Raw genomic sequence first — 16,725 nt, 5'->3', positions numbered from 1 at the left:
ATTAATGTTTTTAATGTCCTTTCCAGGAAATCTTTGCATACCCACAAGATGGTGAAGGTTTTCTTTCATGTTGATTTTTAGATATTTTATAGATTTAGCTTTTAAATGTAGATGTTATTCATATAATCCATCTCAAAATTATTTTTATATGGCATAAAGTAAGAATTGCCATACAAATTTTTCCATTGAGATACACAGTTGTTTAAGGAATATTTATAAAAGAATTAATACTTCCTTGTTTTAGTAAAAAACTAATTGTGTATGTATGGACTGGAATCTGTATTCCAAGTGAATCAACTAATTGTCTATTCTTATTCCAATATTCCCACTGTCTTGAATGGAACAATTGTAACACAATGGTAAGTATTTGTCTATCTAAATTATATGGTGAAAATGTAGTGTAATAGATACAAATGGTGCACCTCATGATAAAAAATGGCACACTCTGGCCTAGGGCATTATTGCACACTACTGTAGACTTTATAAACACTGAATACTTAGGCTAAACTAAATTTATTTTAAAGTAAGTTTTCAAATCAGGTCTTTCAAGTGTTGCATGTTTGTTCTTCAAAATTGTTTGACTATTATAGGTCCTTTGAATGGCCATATTAATTTTGAAATTTACTTTTCAGTTTCCATGAAAATAGCCACTGGGATTTTGATTTGGATTGCATGGAATCTGTAGATCAATTTACAGAGAATGTCCATCTAAACAACATTGAATCTTCCAAATAAGGAACGTGAAACGTCTCTTTATTTATTTACACCATTTAAAATTTCTCTCAGTATTTTTCAGTATAGAGATCTTACATATTTTTTATTAAATTTATTTCTAAATACTTTAAGAACAGTGGGCGCTGTTCTCCTCGTCCAGTCAGAAGTATAGAGGAAGCTTTCTCTCAATACTTTCTGATCTTTCCTGTGGGCAGCCCATGGGATAACTGGAGAGAAAGACTGCAAGAGAGTTCTAGAATCCCTATGTCTGCTGCTAGGGACTTCATACTCATTCTCATACTAGCCTTGCCTAACAACTGGAATGCCTTCTGAGAAATGTGTTGTTAAGCAATTTCATCATTGTGTGAATATCACAGAGTATGCTTACACAAGCCTAGAGAGTACTGGCTACTACACATCTAAGTTATATGGTATAGCTTACTGTTCTAGGCTTGAAACCTACGCAGGATGGTTTTTTTTTTTTTTTTTTTTTTTTTTTTTTTTGAGATGGAGTCTTGCTCTGTCGCCCACGCTGGAGTGCAATGGCACAATCTCAGCTCACTGCAACCTCCACCTCCAGGGTTCAAGAGATTCTCCTGCCTCAGCCTCCCGAGTGGCTAGGTCTACAGGCGCATACCACCACGCCTGGCTTATTTTTCATATTTTTAGTAGAGACAGGGTTTCACCATGTTACCCAGGATGGTCTCGATCTTCTGACCTCATGATGCGCCCACCTCAGCCTCCCAAAGTGCTGGGATTACAGGCATGAGCCACAACACCCAGCCTGTACAGCATATTACTGTACTGAGTACTCTAGGCAATTGTAACACAATGGTAAGTATTTGTGTATCTAAACATATAAAATCTACAGTGAAAATACAGTATAAAAGAAAAATAATGGTACACTCAAGCCTAGGACATTACTGTACACTACTGTAGACTTTATAAACGCTGTATTCTTAGGCCACACTAAATTTATTTTTTAAATTTCTTTTTTCAGTAATAAATTAATCTTAGCTTATTATAATTCTTTTACCTTGTAAACTTTTTAATTTTTAAAACTTTTTGACTACTTTGAACTAACACCTAAAACACAACCACATTGCACAGTTGAACAAAAATATTTTCCTTCTTCATATCCTTATTATATAAGCATTTTTCTATTTTTAAAATTTTTTATTTTTTACTTTTTAGACATTTTTGTTAAAAACTAAAACAAAAACACACGCATTATCCTAAGCCAAAACAGGGTTAGAAAAATCAATATCACTGTCTCCCACCTCTATATCTTATCCTACTGGAAGGTCCTCCAGGCAATAACACACATGGGCTGTCATTTCCTATTATAAGAATGCTGTCTTCTGGAATATCTCCTGAAGCACCTGCCTGAGGCTGTTTTAGAGCTATCCTTTTCTTAATTAGTAGAAGTACACTCCAAAATAATGCTAAAACGTATACTATAGTAAATACATAAACCAGTAACACAGCCATTTATTATCATTATCAACTATTATGCAGTGTACATAATTGTATGTGCGATATTTTCATGACTGGCAACAGTAGGTTTGTTTACACCAGCACCACCACACATGTGTGAATAATGCATTGCACTATGATCTTAGGATGGCTACGAAACCAGCAGGTGATTGAAAATTTTCAGCTTCATTATCATCTTATGGGGCCACTGTCTTACATGCAGTTTGTCATTGATCAAAAGGTCATAATGTGGTGTGTGACTGTATGCTAGAGACTCCGGATTCTGTTATTTCCCTCCGAGTAATGATGAATTTTGTTCAAGCAGGCATTTGTTTCATGGCCTTTATCTTGTATAAGAAGTTTGGTTTAAGGCTTTGTTAGATGGACCAATTTAAGATATGCCATCATGTCTGAAACGTGTTCCTTAGTCCTAGGTTATGACAGTTCTGTAGCAGTCATGAAAATTCTGAGGTGTTTACCGGACCTCTCTAACTTGGAAGGATTAAACTCCAAACTTTGTCTTCCCTTCACTAGAAAGAAGCTGTTAATATCTTTGTTCAGCACGTTCGGCCTTCTAGATTTTGTTTTCCCTCTCAGCTCCTTGCACTGTCACAGCTCATTTGTCCACCAAGAATGTATGAAAATTGTTAGGCTTACCTGTCTATGATGTTGCTTGTCTATGATACTGACACTCTCAGTTTCCAGGTTCTGTGAGAGCCCTGAAATCCAAACTGTGACTCTTCAACCCAGTAAGACTACGACTTTGTGCCTGAATATTATCTTTGTGTTGTTGTGGAGACTGAGGAATGTCCCAAAGAAAAAATAAATAAATATGGATATTTTAAAAGTTATGTGTTCTCTAGTTTCTAAATTGCTTCAAGTAATTCCTTTAATATTTTGTTCACAGTTCATTATTATTATTATTGGCAGTAGGATTAGTATTTCCAAGCTAATTCACCATTACCAGGAGCAAGAATTTGCTGTATGATCTTTTCAAAATGTAAAAAGGAAAAGTAAAAGTCTTGGTGTTTATGGGAACACTGTAGTAATTTTTGCTAAATTTTAATAAGTAAGGAAATTGATAATACTTAGAAGTTAAAATGAAATAAGTGGTTTTCTACTTTATCTTCTTTGATGATAATGGAAACTCGGGGCTTAAAAACACAGAATTTTTAGTTACTAAATATATATTGTAATTGTTATAATAATATATATATATTGTTCTAACAATTACAATGTACTTAAAATGTACATCATTATCCCAGTTTTTCTCAGAAATTCTTACATAAAACAAAATAACATTGAATAGCTTTATAAAAGTTTGATTGAAAAGTTTTAGGAATGACTAAAATGTTACATGCAGATGTTGCATATTTAGGGGAAAATGCAGGCCTTCAGTTCAGAGGCATATGGAACTCCCTATACTGAGGACACTGTTTTCTGAAAGTGGTTAATATGAAAAAGGCTGTGCTTTTCCATTAATTCACATTTTTTCTTTACCTTTATATTATTGGTTAAAAAAAGGCTATATAAAAATGAATTTAACAGTTTAAAGACTATTAGAAAAGGTACTTAATGGAGAAAGAATGCATTTAAGCACACTTTTGTAGTTTAAAAGTACACATTTAAAACCAAGCAATTAGAAATAATTCTTATCTTTTCACTAAAGCATGAACAATCATGTAAGCATGGTTTAGGATCTCATCAGCTTATTTCTAATTTTAGTGTTTAACATTTTCAAGTTTCTTTTCTCTCTGTGTATCTCCAAGGTTGCTGCTAGTATCACAGTGTGCTGCTATTACTAGTTTATCCATCTGTTCTGATTGCCTTTGTCCTACCCAGCTTCATGGTTCCTGTACTCAGCAGGGTGCTTCACATGTGGTAGGTACCTAAGTACACAGTAAAATTTGACCATGTCTATATTTATTTTTGATGACTAGTATTACACAGTGTGTGAAATATCAGTCATCAAAAATTTGAGTGATTGATATTTTACTAAACATTTAAAGGAAACATTAACAAACTCCATTATACTAAAAGTTTGGAGAAACTATAGAAGTTAGAGTACGGAAGTTTTGTAAAGGAAATTCCACATGAGGCCAGAGTTGAAACTAGGGTTTTACTTGAGAATAGCTGTCCATCTATTTGTCAAAGCTCCCCGATTAGTTTAGTGATTCTATTAAGTTCGGGACTGTGGCATTGGGCCCTGCCATCTCAGAAACCTGATTTCCCAACTCTTAGTTTAGGCACCTCATCTAAACATATCTGTACAATGTTAGAATGCCAGTGTTTGAAACGTAGAAGTCTTACAGATGTTAGCTACTCCTCCAACCTTCTTTTTATGCATCCTTCCTGTGAAGGCACAGTGTATTATAGTACTTGAAATTAGAATCTGAAGTGTACTTTCTGAGGATAAAATATAAAAGGACAATATTAATTATAATAATAATGTAAATAAGTAGTAAATAATAAGTAACAGCTATAATTTATAGAGCACTTATCATAGACCAGCCTCTTTTCTAAATACCATTGCATCAAAGATACTTACACAATAGGAATATATATGTTATAAGAACAAGGTAGATTCATATTTTTGACCAGAATCTTTGGATCTCTTTTATAAAAGCTACTGTGACTAAGAAATCTCATTCTAATTTACTTCTTTTTTGATAGATTTTAAAACCTAAGTTAGGTTATAGAGAAGTCCAGCTAGCCTGTGAGACCTTTGATTTATTTAAAGTATCTCTGTATATAGCTTCATCGCTTGCTATGTTGTGATTTCATGTTGGATTCTCAGAGAAGAATAATATTGCCGATTTTTCCAAGTTATTTGTAGGGAAGGGACTATGCTGTTCTAAAATGGTGTGGTTACTCTCCTATCTTTCTTACACAGTTTTAGTGAGAATCAATAATGGTTATAATAACAATAAATGTTATTAACTTGTAACACTGAATGTGTGCCATTCACTGTTCTATGCATAACAGATATTGGTCCTTTTTACCTGACAGTCATCCTATAAAATAGATACTAATAGAATCCTCATATTTTAGAAGACAATGAGGCACAAATAAGTCAAATACCATGCCCAAGGTGATGTAGCCAGTAAGCAGCAGAGTCCTAATTCAAACTAGGTGGGTGTCTCCTGAGTAATGAAAGTTGATTGGGGCTTTCTTTTTACTATAAAAGCATTATTTTTATTTTTTTCTTTTTATCATGGGAGATGCCATTCATTCAATGAGACAGTCTTGTCTATTGAAAAGAGAACTACTTTCTCTTTTTGTCATTTCTGCATAGAAGGCTACTTAAATCTACATGTGGCATAGATGGAAGATGTGGAACTAATCTGAATTTTTAAAATTAGAAATATAAGCCTAGGAAGTAGGGTAATGAAAGGAAAGAGAATCAAACAGAATGAAAGGGTCAGCTCCTTCAGAAATAGGTTTAGAGATGATGGTCCCTGGGTGTCTCTTTATTCGCTTTTAACAGATTCAAACAATATGTTCTGTGAAAATGTTTTCTGTTCCTGAAAATAACTCCAGGAACGGTTCATATATTAAAAAGTACTTTAATTTTTATTTCCATATTTAAGTCAGAAAAACATGACAGTTAAAACTACAATACATTATTAGCAGAATTGAGTTAATTTTGGAAGCTATCATCAATGAGATGACAATTGTGGCATAAAGTAAGCTACATCTAATGAGAAGTATATAATTACATATTTGATATTAACTTTAAAGAAGGAAATAAGAATAATTTTTCTCTTATTTCCTCTTTAATGAACACAACATTAAAGAATTGAAGACATAAACAATATTTTAGTAGATTTAAATGAAAGAGATAAATAATAAGCAAAGAAAAATTTATATTAGGGTGAAAATGTAGGGCTTGCTTAAAAGATCAAATGTAGGAAAACTAAAGACTGCACTAAAGCATATTAAAAAGACTGTCACTTTCAGAACAATCTTCAATTATCAGACATAAAAACAGAAATGCTTATGTTTCTGAAAGAAATATTTATCATACAATTAATTCTCACTTTGATTTGAGAGACAAGTTTTCTGAGATTTAAATTTTCCTAATTTTTTCTTTTGTTATTAATCAATGATTCATTCATTCATTCATTCATCCATTCAACAATTATGTTTCCAGGGCCAACCATGGATTAAAGGTAAATGACTTAAGAGTTTTAATATATTAGTAATGTCTCATAAATGCCACACGCTTTTAAACAATCAGATCTCAAAGGAACTTATTCACTTTCTTGAGTACAGCACCAAGCCATGAGGAATCCACTCCCATGACCCAAACATTTCCACCAGGCTCCCCTTCCAGCACTGAGGATTACATTTCAACATGAGATTTGGGAGATAAATATCCAAATCATATCATCATCTAAGTGCTTGGTGTTGTCATTTTTTTAAAAACATCATAATAAGTATGTACTGGTGTCTCATGAAGTTTTAATTTGCATCTCTATAATGACTAAGAGTATTGCATATCTTTTGTCATCAGTTTGATAAAGTGTTCAGATCTCATGGACATTTTTAAGTAATTAGATTGATTTCTTATATTTGATTTCTGAGAATTCTTTACACATTCTACATGCAAATCTACTATCACATATATGATTTGAAAATATTTTCTTCCCAGTCAGTAGCTTATCTTTTCATTCTCTTAACAGTACCTTTCACATAACACAAGTTTTTCATTTTTCTGAAGTCTTATTTGTTGTTTTAAATTTACTGATTTTTCATGTTGTATTTAAGAAATCTTTGTCTAACCTGAGAAACTTAGAGGACATTATGCCAAGTGAAATAAAAATATTATGGCACAGAAAGAAAAATACTGCATATATTAGAAATTTAAAAAAAGTAAAATTCATAGAGGCAGAGAGTAAAATAGTGGTTACCAAAGGTTAGGGGTAGGGAGATTTTTGGTTAAAAGGTAAAAAGTTTCAGTTAGACAAGTGGAGTAAGTTTTGAAATCTATTGCACAGCATGGTGACTATTGTTAACAATAATGTATCATATATTCAAAAATTCTAAAAGAGTGGATTTTAAATTTTTACACTACACACAAGGAAAATATGTGAGGTTATAGATATGTTAATTAGATGGATTTAATTATTCCATAATGTGTGCATATATGAAAACATTAGAGTTTCCCTACAAACAAGAATAATAGAAAGTATTAATTGATAATTGTTTCGTTTTGTTTAAGAGACAAGATCTCACTCTCTCACCCAGGATGGAGAGTGGAGAGTAGTGGCAGGATCATAGCTCACTGTAACCTCAAACTCTTGGGCTCAAGCAATCCTCCACCCTCAGACTGCCAACTACCTATATTACAGGTATAATACCTAGTATTACAGGTACATGCCGCCACATCTGGCTATTATTTTTTTAGACACAGAGTCTTGCTATGTTGTCCTGGCTGCTCTCGAACTCCTGTACACAAGCAATTCTCCCTTCTCTTCCTCCTAAGTGCTGAGATTACAGGCATGAGCCACTGCACCCAGACTGATAATAGTCTTTTAATAAAGGTAACATGTATATTGAAAAAAGGACTTTTACATTTTTTCTACAAGTTTTATAATTTTAGGTATGAAAGTTTTGTGTATCATTTTAAGTTGATTTTATATTTTGTGTGAGGTATGGATTGAGGTTGTTACTTTTTGCATGTGAATATTGAGCAGCTCTAGCACTATTTGTTGACAAGACTGTTCTTTCACTATTGTATACCTTTTTCCCTTTAAAAAAAAAAAATCAGTTGACCATATCTGTGTGTTTATTTCTGCAGTCTCTGCTGTTTTCCATGGATCTATATGCTTATTATTTTGCCAATACTATATTGTCTTGGTTACTGTTGCTTTATATGAGTCCTTCAATTTTGTTCTTCTTTTTGAAAATTAGCTTTTTTCGAAATTATTAATATTTGTTGTTCATTTATTTGTTTGCTTTCTGACTTGACTTTACACTCAACTTGTAAATATTTCCACACGATCCTGTTGGGCTTTTGATTGAGGTTGTGTGAAATCTTTATCAATTTGAGAAGAATTAACATTTTAATAATATCCATATTTATATTTTGGACTTCTTTGATTTCTTTTATTAACATTTTGCAGTTTTGTCTTTCAAGTTCTGCCTGTATTTTGTTAGATTTATACTTTGCCATTTTATGGTTCTGATTTTTGTAAATGGTGCATTTTTTAATAAGTTTTGGGTTTTGGTTTTTAATAGTTTAAAACTAATATGCAGAAATAATTATTTTTGTATACTGACTTTGTATTTTGTGAACTTATTAAATTCATTTATTAATTCCAAGAGGTATTTCTATGGATTTCTTGAGATTTTGTGCATTCTGTTAATAATGCTTTTTTTTTTTAATGGTAATATATCTTCCTTTCCCATCTGTATGTCTTTTCTTTCTTTCATTCTTTTTTTTTTTTTTTACTTTTTTCATTAGCCAGGATTTGTAGCATAATATTAAATATAAGTGATGAGACAAGAATGTTTGCCTAGTGTATTAGTACATTCTCACACTGCTATAAAGAATTTCCCTGAGACTGGGTAATTTATGAAGGAAAGAGGGTTAATTGACTCACTGTTCTACATGGCTGGGGAGGCATCAGGAAACTTAAAATCATGGCAGAAGGGAAAGCAGGTACCTTTATCACAAGGTGGCAGGAGAGAGAAGAAAAGAATGTGAAGAAGGAAGAGCCCCTTATAAAACCATCAGATCTCATTAGAACTCACTATCATGAGAACAGCACGGGAAAAACTAGGCCCATAATCCAATTACCTCCCTCCATTGACACATGGGGACTACAGGTCCCTCCCTTGACCTGTGGGTATTACAATTCAAAATGAGATTTGGGTGGAGACATGGAGCCAAACCATATTATTCCACCCCTGGTCCCTCTCAAATCTCATGTCTTCTCACATTGCAAAACCAGTCATGCCTTCCCAAGTCTAAAATTTTAATGCATTTCAGCATTAACTCAAAAATGCACAGTCCAAAATCTCATCTTTTATGCTCTGCTTCCTTTTTAAACATAAGCTCCAGTTTCAAATCATCTCTCTCAAGTTCAAAGTTCCACAGATCTCTAGGGCAGAGGTAAAATGCCACCAGCCTCTTTGCTAAAGCATAGCAAGAGTAACCTTTGCTCCAGTTCCCAATAAGTTCCTCATCTCCATCTGAGACCACTTCAGCCTGGACTTTATTGTTTATATCACTATCAGCATTTTGGTTAAAACCATTGAACAAGTCTTTACAAAGTTCCAAACTTCCCCACATCTTTTCTTCTTCTGTGCCCTTCAAACCATTCTAACCTCTGCCTATTACCCAGTTCCAAAGTCACTTCCATGTTTTTGGCTATCTTTGTGGCAGTACCCCACTCTACCAGTACCAATTTACTATATTAGTCCATTCTCACACTTCCTGAGACTGGGTAATTTATTAAGGAAAGAAGTTTAATTTACTAACAGTTCCACATGGCTGGGGAAGCCTCATGAAACTTACAATCATAGCGGAATGGGAAGCAAGCACCTCTTCACAAGGCAGCAGGAGGGAGAAGAAGAGAATACTAAAGGGGAAAAGCCCCTTATAAAATCATCAAATCTCATGATAACTCATTCACCATTATGAGAACAGCATGGAGGAAACCGCCCCCATGACCCAATTATCTCCCTCCATTGACACGTGGGGATTACAGGTCTCTCACTCGACACATGGGTATTACAAATCGAGATGTAATTTGGGTGAGGGCACAGAGCCAAACCATATCACCTTGGTTTTGGTTTTGAGAGGAAAGTCTTTAGGTTTTTCCCATTAAATATGATATTACTTGTAAATAATTTAGAGACAGTCTCAGATTAAATATCTTTTCTTGTATTTATAGTTTGCTGAGAGAAATTATCATAAATGGATGTTGATATGTATAAATTCATTTTCTATATCTATTAAGATGATGCAGTTTTTCTTCTGTAGTCCATTTGTTGATTACATTGATAAATTTATTGTGTTTTATTTTTATAAATTTAGGGGGTACAAGTACAGATTTCTAACATGCTTACATTGCATAGTGATAAAGTCCAGGCTTCTGATATACCCATCACTTGAATAGTAAACTTTGTCCCCAATAGGTATTTAGTCAACTCTCAGCTCCCTCCCACCCTCCAACCTTTGTAGTCTTCAATGTCTGTTATTCCACTCTGTATTTCCTGGTGTACTCATTGTTTAGATCCTGATTATAAGTGAGAACATGTGGTTTTGACTTCGTATTTCTGAATTATTTCACTTAGGATAATAGCCTGCAATTCCATCCATGTCACTGTAAAATACATGATTTCATTTTTTCAATAGCTGAATAGTATTCTATGAGACACACACACACATACACATACACACACACACACACACACACACACACAAATGTTCTTTATCCAAGTCTCTGTTGATGGTCACTTAGGTTGACTTTGTATTTTTGCTATTGTGAATAATGCTGCAATAAACATAAGGGCAGGTATCTTCTTGATATAACAATTTCTTTTCCTTTGTGTATATATTCAGTAGTGAGATTGTTGGATCAAATGGTAATTCTATAATTAATTCTACTGTTTTCCATAAAGGTGGTACTAATTTAGATTCTCATCCACAGTTTATAAGAGTTCCCTTTTCTTTCCCTCCTTACCAATATCTGTTGTTTTTTTTGACTTTTACATAATGGCCATTCTGAGTAGTGTAAGATGGTATCTCACTGTGGTTATAATTTGCATTTACATTTCTTTGGTGATTAGTGATATTGAGAACTTTTCCATACGTTGACCATTTGTATGTCTTCTTTTGAAAAATACCTGTTCATGTCCTTTGCTCACTTTTTATTGATATTGTTTGGTTCTTGTTGAGTTGCTTCAGTTTCTTCTAGATTCCAGATATTAGCCCTTTGTAAGAGGCATGGTTTTCACTTCTCTAGGTTGTCTGTTTACTCTGTTGATTGCTTATTTTGCTGTATAGAAGCTTTTTTAGTTTAATTGAGTCTCATTTGTTTACTTTTTGGCTTTGCTCTGCTTGCTTTTGAGGACTTGGTCACAAATTCTTTGCTTAAGCCAATGTCCAGAGAGATTTTCATAGCTTTTCTTTGAGGACTTTTATAGTTTCAGATCTTATATTTAAGTCTTTAATCCATCCTGAGTTAACTTTTGTTAATATATGGTGAGAGGTATGGGTCTAGTTTCATTCTCCATATAACCATTCAATTGTTTTAGTGCCATTTATTGAATAGGGTGTCTTTTCCCTAGTGAACACTTTCGTTGACCTTGTTGAAAATCAGTTAGTTGTAGGTATCTGGCTTTATTTCTTGGTTCTCTATTCCGTTTCATTGGTCTGTGTGTTTATGTTTATAACAGTAGTATGCTGTTTGGGTTAATATAGCCTTGTAGTATAATTTGGAGTCAGGTAATGTGATGGACTGCAGCTTTGTTCTTTTTGCTTAGGATTGCTTCAGCTACTTGGGGTTTTTTTTAATTCCCTATGAATTTCAAAATTGTTTTTTCTAATTCTACAGAAAAAGACATTGGCAATTTGATGGGGATTGCATTGAATCTGTAGATTGCTTTTGGCAGTATCGTCATTTTAATGATCTTAATTCTCCCAATCCATGAGCATGGATGTTTTTCCATTTGTTTGTGTCATTTACAATTTCTTTCATCAGTGCTTTGTAGTTCCCCTTGTAGAGATCTTTCACCTCCTTGGCTAAATATATCATAGATATATTTTGTAGCCATTGTAAATGGGATTGCCTTCTTGATTTGATCATTGGGTAGATCATTATTTGCATATAGAAACACTACTGATTTCTGTATGCTTATTTTGTATCCTGAATCTTTACTCAATTCATTTATGAAATCCATGAGTTTTTTGGTGTTGTCTTTAGGGTTTTCTAGATATGAAATCATATCATCAGCACAAAGGGATTATTTGACTTCCTCTTTATTAATTTGGATACATTTTCTTGCCTCATTTCTCTAGTGAGGATTTTCAGTACTATGTTGAGTAAGAGTGGTGAGAGAAGGCATCCTTGTCTTTTCCAGTTTCTAGAGGGAATGTTTCAGTTATTCCCTATGAAGAATGATGTTGGCTGTGGGTTTGTCATATATGGCCTTTAATACTTTTAGGTATGTTTCTTCCATGCTTAGATTGTTGAGAATTTTTATCATGAAGGAATGCTAAATTTCATGAATGGTTTTTTTGCATCTACTTATATGATTATATGATCATATGATTTTTGTCCTTAATTCTACTGATATGATGCATGACATTTATTGATGCATATGTTTAACCATACTTGCATCCCTGAGATAAATCCCACCTGATAATGGTATATATTATCTTTTTGATGTGCTGTTGGAGTTGATTGTCTAGTATTTTATTGAGGATTCTTGTGTCTATTTTCCTCAGGGACACTGGTCTGTCGTTTTCTTTTTTGGTGGTGTCCTTGTCTGGTTTTGGTATCAGTGTGCTATTGGCCTTGTAAAATTAGTTAGAAGTTATTCCCTTCTCCTTGATATTTTCAGAATGCTCTCAGAAGAATTGGAATTAGTTTTTCTTTGCATGTTTGTTAGAGTTTGGCTGTAAATTCACCTGGCCCTGGGCTCTTTCTTTTGATTGGGAGATTTTATATTACTGAATCATCTTGCTACTGATTATTGATCTGTTCAGTAGTTCTATTTCTTCCCCATTTAATCTCAGGAGGCTATATGTTTCCAGGAGTTTTTCCATCTCCTCTAGATTTTTCAGTTTGTGAGCATATAGTTGTCTGTAATAGTATCTGATGATATAGTGATCAATTTTTTGTTGTTGACCAGCCTAGATAAACCATGTTTGGTCCTAATGCTTTATCTTCTTTCATATATTGCTGCATTCAATCCAATAATGTTTTATTGAGACATTTTGTGTCTATTTCCATCTGGAATATTGGTTTGTAGTTTCTTTCTTTGTAGTGTCTTTGTTTTAGGTCTCAGGGTAATGTTCGCTTTATAAAATGAGTTGGGAACACTTCTTTTCACTTCCTGGAGAGATGATAAAAATTAGTATAACTTTCAATAGGAACCATCTGAAACAAGAGTTTTTTTTTAAGGTTTTAAACTAGTAATTCAGTTTTTAAAAGAGATATAACACTACTAAGTATTCTGTTTCTTCTTGCATAAGTATTGGTACTTTTTGTGTCTCAATGAATTGGTCCATTTATCTATGTTTTTGAATTTGTATGACTAGGGTTCTTTATAGTACTCCCTTATTATCTGTTTAATAATTGTGATATTTACAGTGATATCCCTGAAGTGATAGTTTTCATTTAAGTAATTTGTTTCCTGTCCATCTTTTTCTTAGACCAGCTAACACTTTATCAACTTTATTGATCTTAAAAATAAAACGAAGTTTGGTTTCATTTATTTTCTCTATTTTCTAATTTCAATTTTATTTATTTTTCTCTTCTCTTTATTATATCATCTTGGTTTCCGTGGGTTTAGTTTGCTCCTATTTTTTTCTAGAAAAATAAAAAAGAATAAGTTTTCTCTTATTTTATCAAGGTGGAAGTTTAAATTTATCTGAAATTTTTTTTCTTAATATGTGCATTTTAATGGCACAAATTTCTCTCCAAGGATGGCTATATCTGCATCGCATATGTATTAATGCATTGTATTTTAGTTTAAAATCAATTCAATGTATATTCTGAACCCACTTTGACCCAACCACTATTTAGAATTGCATTATTTGATTTTTAATAATTCAGGGAATTTTCTGGACATTTTCCTGTTATTGACATCAGGTTTAATTTCATTAGGGTCATATGACCAAAGAAGACACTTTGTGTTAATTCAATTCTCTTTAATTCATTAATGTTTGTGTCGTAACCCAGGATATGGTTTGTTTTCACAAATGTTTCATGTGTAGCAGTAAAGAATAGTTACTCTGATAATGTTGGATGGAGTATTCTATAAATGTTTATTACATTAAGATTTTCTATTTCTTTTGTCAAAGAAGAGAGAAGAAAGAAGTCCTTAACTGAAAGAAGAGAGTGTTGAAGTCTCTAATTATAATATTTTATCTCTTTCTTGTTTGTTCTATCTAAACACATGAGCTATAAAATACAGATTGGAAATTGGTTTAAAGAACAAAACCAAACCATTGTCTACCAGAAACCCATTTAAAATATGCTAAAAAAGATACGTTTAAAGGAAAAACGATGAAGTTATACCGTAGGGAAACCAATCAAAAGATTGGTGGACATAATAATATCAGAGTAAATTTCAGGAGAAGGAAATTAGCAGAGATAATAACGAGCATTTAATAATGATGGAAGAACAAATACACCAAGAAGATAGAACAATCCAAAATGTGTGTACATCTAGCAACAATGCTTCAAGATACATGAAGCATTGTTTTTTATTGAAGTACTATTCATATATATTAAATTAATCTATTTTAAGAAGAGAGCCTGGGGGCTGTGGGAAGGGGGAAGTAGGTAGTTATAATCAATGGGCAGATTTTCCATAATCAATAGGTGGTTATAATCAAGTTTCAGTTAAGCAAGATGAATAAACTCTAGACATTTGCTGAATAACATTGCATTATACTCAACAATAACGTACACTTAGCAACATGTTAAGAGGTAGATCTCATGTTTGTTTTTATCACAATGAGATTTTAAAAAGAACATAGTTGAATGAATTTTAATAATTATATATAACTGTGTACCCACCACCACAGTAAAGATATAAAACAGTGCCCTCATCCTAAAATATTTTCTCCTAACTTTTCTGCAGTTGATCCTGCAACCTTGTGCCCACCTTCTTCTTCTATCTCAGGCCACAGGAAATCATTGATTGTTCTGTTACAACAAGTTTCATATTTTCTGGAATTTCAAATTAAAATAATCATTATAAATTATCTATTTTATTTGAATTATTTTACCAATAATACTTTTTAAAGTTACTCTATGTTGTGGTGTATATTGTGTTTCTTTTTCTGGCTAAATAGTGTTTCACTTCATGGATATATGTCATGCTAGTATACTATTCATCAACTGGTGGATATTCGTATTGAATCCAGGTTTTAGTTAGTATGAATAATCCTCCTGTGAATATTTGCAGAAATATCTTTGTGTTAACAGATGTAATCACTTCTCTTGTATAAATACCTAGGATTGAAATTACTTGGTTATATATTTTTAACTTTTTAATATACAGCCATCATTTTTCCAAATACTGAACTTTTCCCTCACATCCTGTACCATTTTGCCTTCCCATCAGCAGTGTATGACATTTTCAGATGCCCTATATCATCAACAATTGATATTCATAGGCCTCTTAACTTTCATCTAGTGAGTGTCTAATGCTATCTCATTTTGATTTTAATTTGTATTTGTTTGATGTCTAGTCATCTTTTTATGTGCTTATTGCCTATTCTTACGTATTATTCCCTTTGTAAAGTGCTCAAATCTTTCATCCACTTTTTAGGTATATTTTCTACTTATTATTGAGTTGTAAGAGTTCTTTTTATACAAAAGATACAAACTCTTTGTACATAGAGTTTTGAATCTGTAATGAAGTTAATTTGGGCATTGTTTTATATTTTGTGCTTTTAGGGTTCTGTCTAAAAAAAACCTTTGCATAACCTAAAGAAACAAATGTTTTTACCTATTTTTTCTATAAGATTATTTTTAAATTATTGCCAACATATACAACTAAGTTTGTATTGACCCTATATCCTGATTTCTTGCAAAATCTCTTATTAGTTTTAGTAGGCTTTTTGTAGATGCCTTAGCATTTTCTGTGTTAATAATCATATAAACTTAAAACAATTTTGCTCCCTAATTTACAAACTTTAAGCTCTTTTTTGTCTTTTCTCTTTTTTAAATAAAACTGGTAGGATCACACATACTTCTCTTATCCCCAAACTTTGTCGTAAATCATTCAGTATTGTACCAATAAGTATAATTTTAGTTGTAGGTAATTTTTAAGATACCATTTATCAGTTCTAGTGACATTTCTTCACTTCCTAGTTAATTTATAGCTTTAGTTTTATTATAAATGAAAGCTGAATTTTGTTCAATGCTTTCTCTGCATTCATTGAAGTAATAATTATTTTGATCATTCATTCTATTAAAGTGGTAAAATACATTGATTTATCTTTGAATATTAAATTAACCTTGTATGTTTTAGATAAACATCACTTGGTCAAAATGCCTTACTATTTTAATGTTTTGTTGGATTTATTTGCTATAATTTTGTTAAGAAGATTTGTGTCTATGTTCATGAAGGATATTGATCTATAATCTCTTTTCTTACCAGGATTTTGTCTAGCTTTCATATAAGACAAATGCTAGCCTCATTAAATGAATTGAGAAGTATTCCCTCCTCTTCTATTTTCTGTAAGAATTTGTACAAGCACTCTACCATTTCTTACTTAAATATTTAACATAATTGACTAGAAAATTAATCTAGCCTAGAGTTTCCTTTATACTAAGTTTT

At 32.5% G+C, this 16,725-nt stretch overlaps 1 protein-coding gene and 1 long non-coding RNA gene across 4 annotated transcripts in view; one reads left to right on the top strand and one right to left on the bottom strand.

The window, feature by feature from the left end:
• Window positions 1-16,725, bottom strand: part of LOC131382634 (uncharacterized) — a 1,005,882-nt gene that overhangs the window by 95,083 nt on the left and 894,074 nt on the right. The window lies entirely within an intron of this gene.
• The window catches only part of MEI4 (meiotic double-stranded break formation protein 4), a 383,241-nt gene that overhangs the window by 359,965 nt on the left and 6,551 nt on the right, over window positions 1-16,725 (top strand). Inside the window, exon 7 of one of the 3 annotated variants that reach the window (XR_009212198.1) lies at window positions 2,896-2,986. The exons of 1 other annotated variant lie outside the window; for it this stretch is intronic. The gene's annotated coding sequence lies outside the window, so the exon portion shown is untranslated. Of the gene's footprint in view, window positions 1-632; window positions 736-2,895; window positions 2,987-16,725 lie in introns of those variants that run through there. One more of the 3 variants, XR_009212196.1, reaches the window with a different exon arrangement.

Source organism: Hylobates moloch, unplaced genomic scaffold (genome assembly GCF_009828535.3).
Source record: "Hylobates moloch isolate HMO894 unplaced genomic scaffold, HMol_V3 SCAFFOLD_2, whole genome shotgun sequence".
Classification (NCBI taxonomy): Eukaryota; Metazoa; Chordata; class Mammalia; order Primates; family Hylobatidae; genus Hylobates; species Hylobates moloch.
Note: the sequence above shows the minus strand (reverse complement) of the source record. Positions and strands in the feature narration are given on the sequence as shown.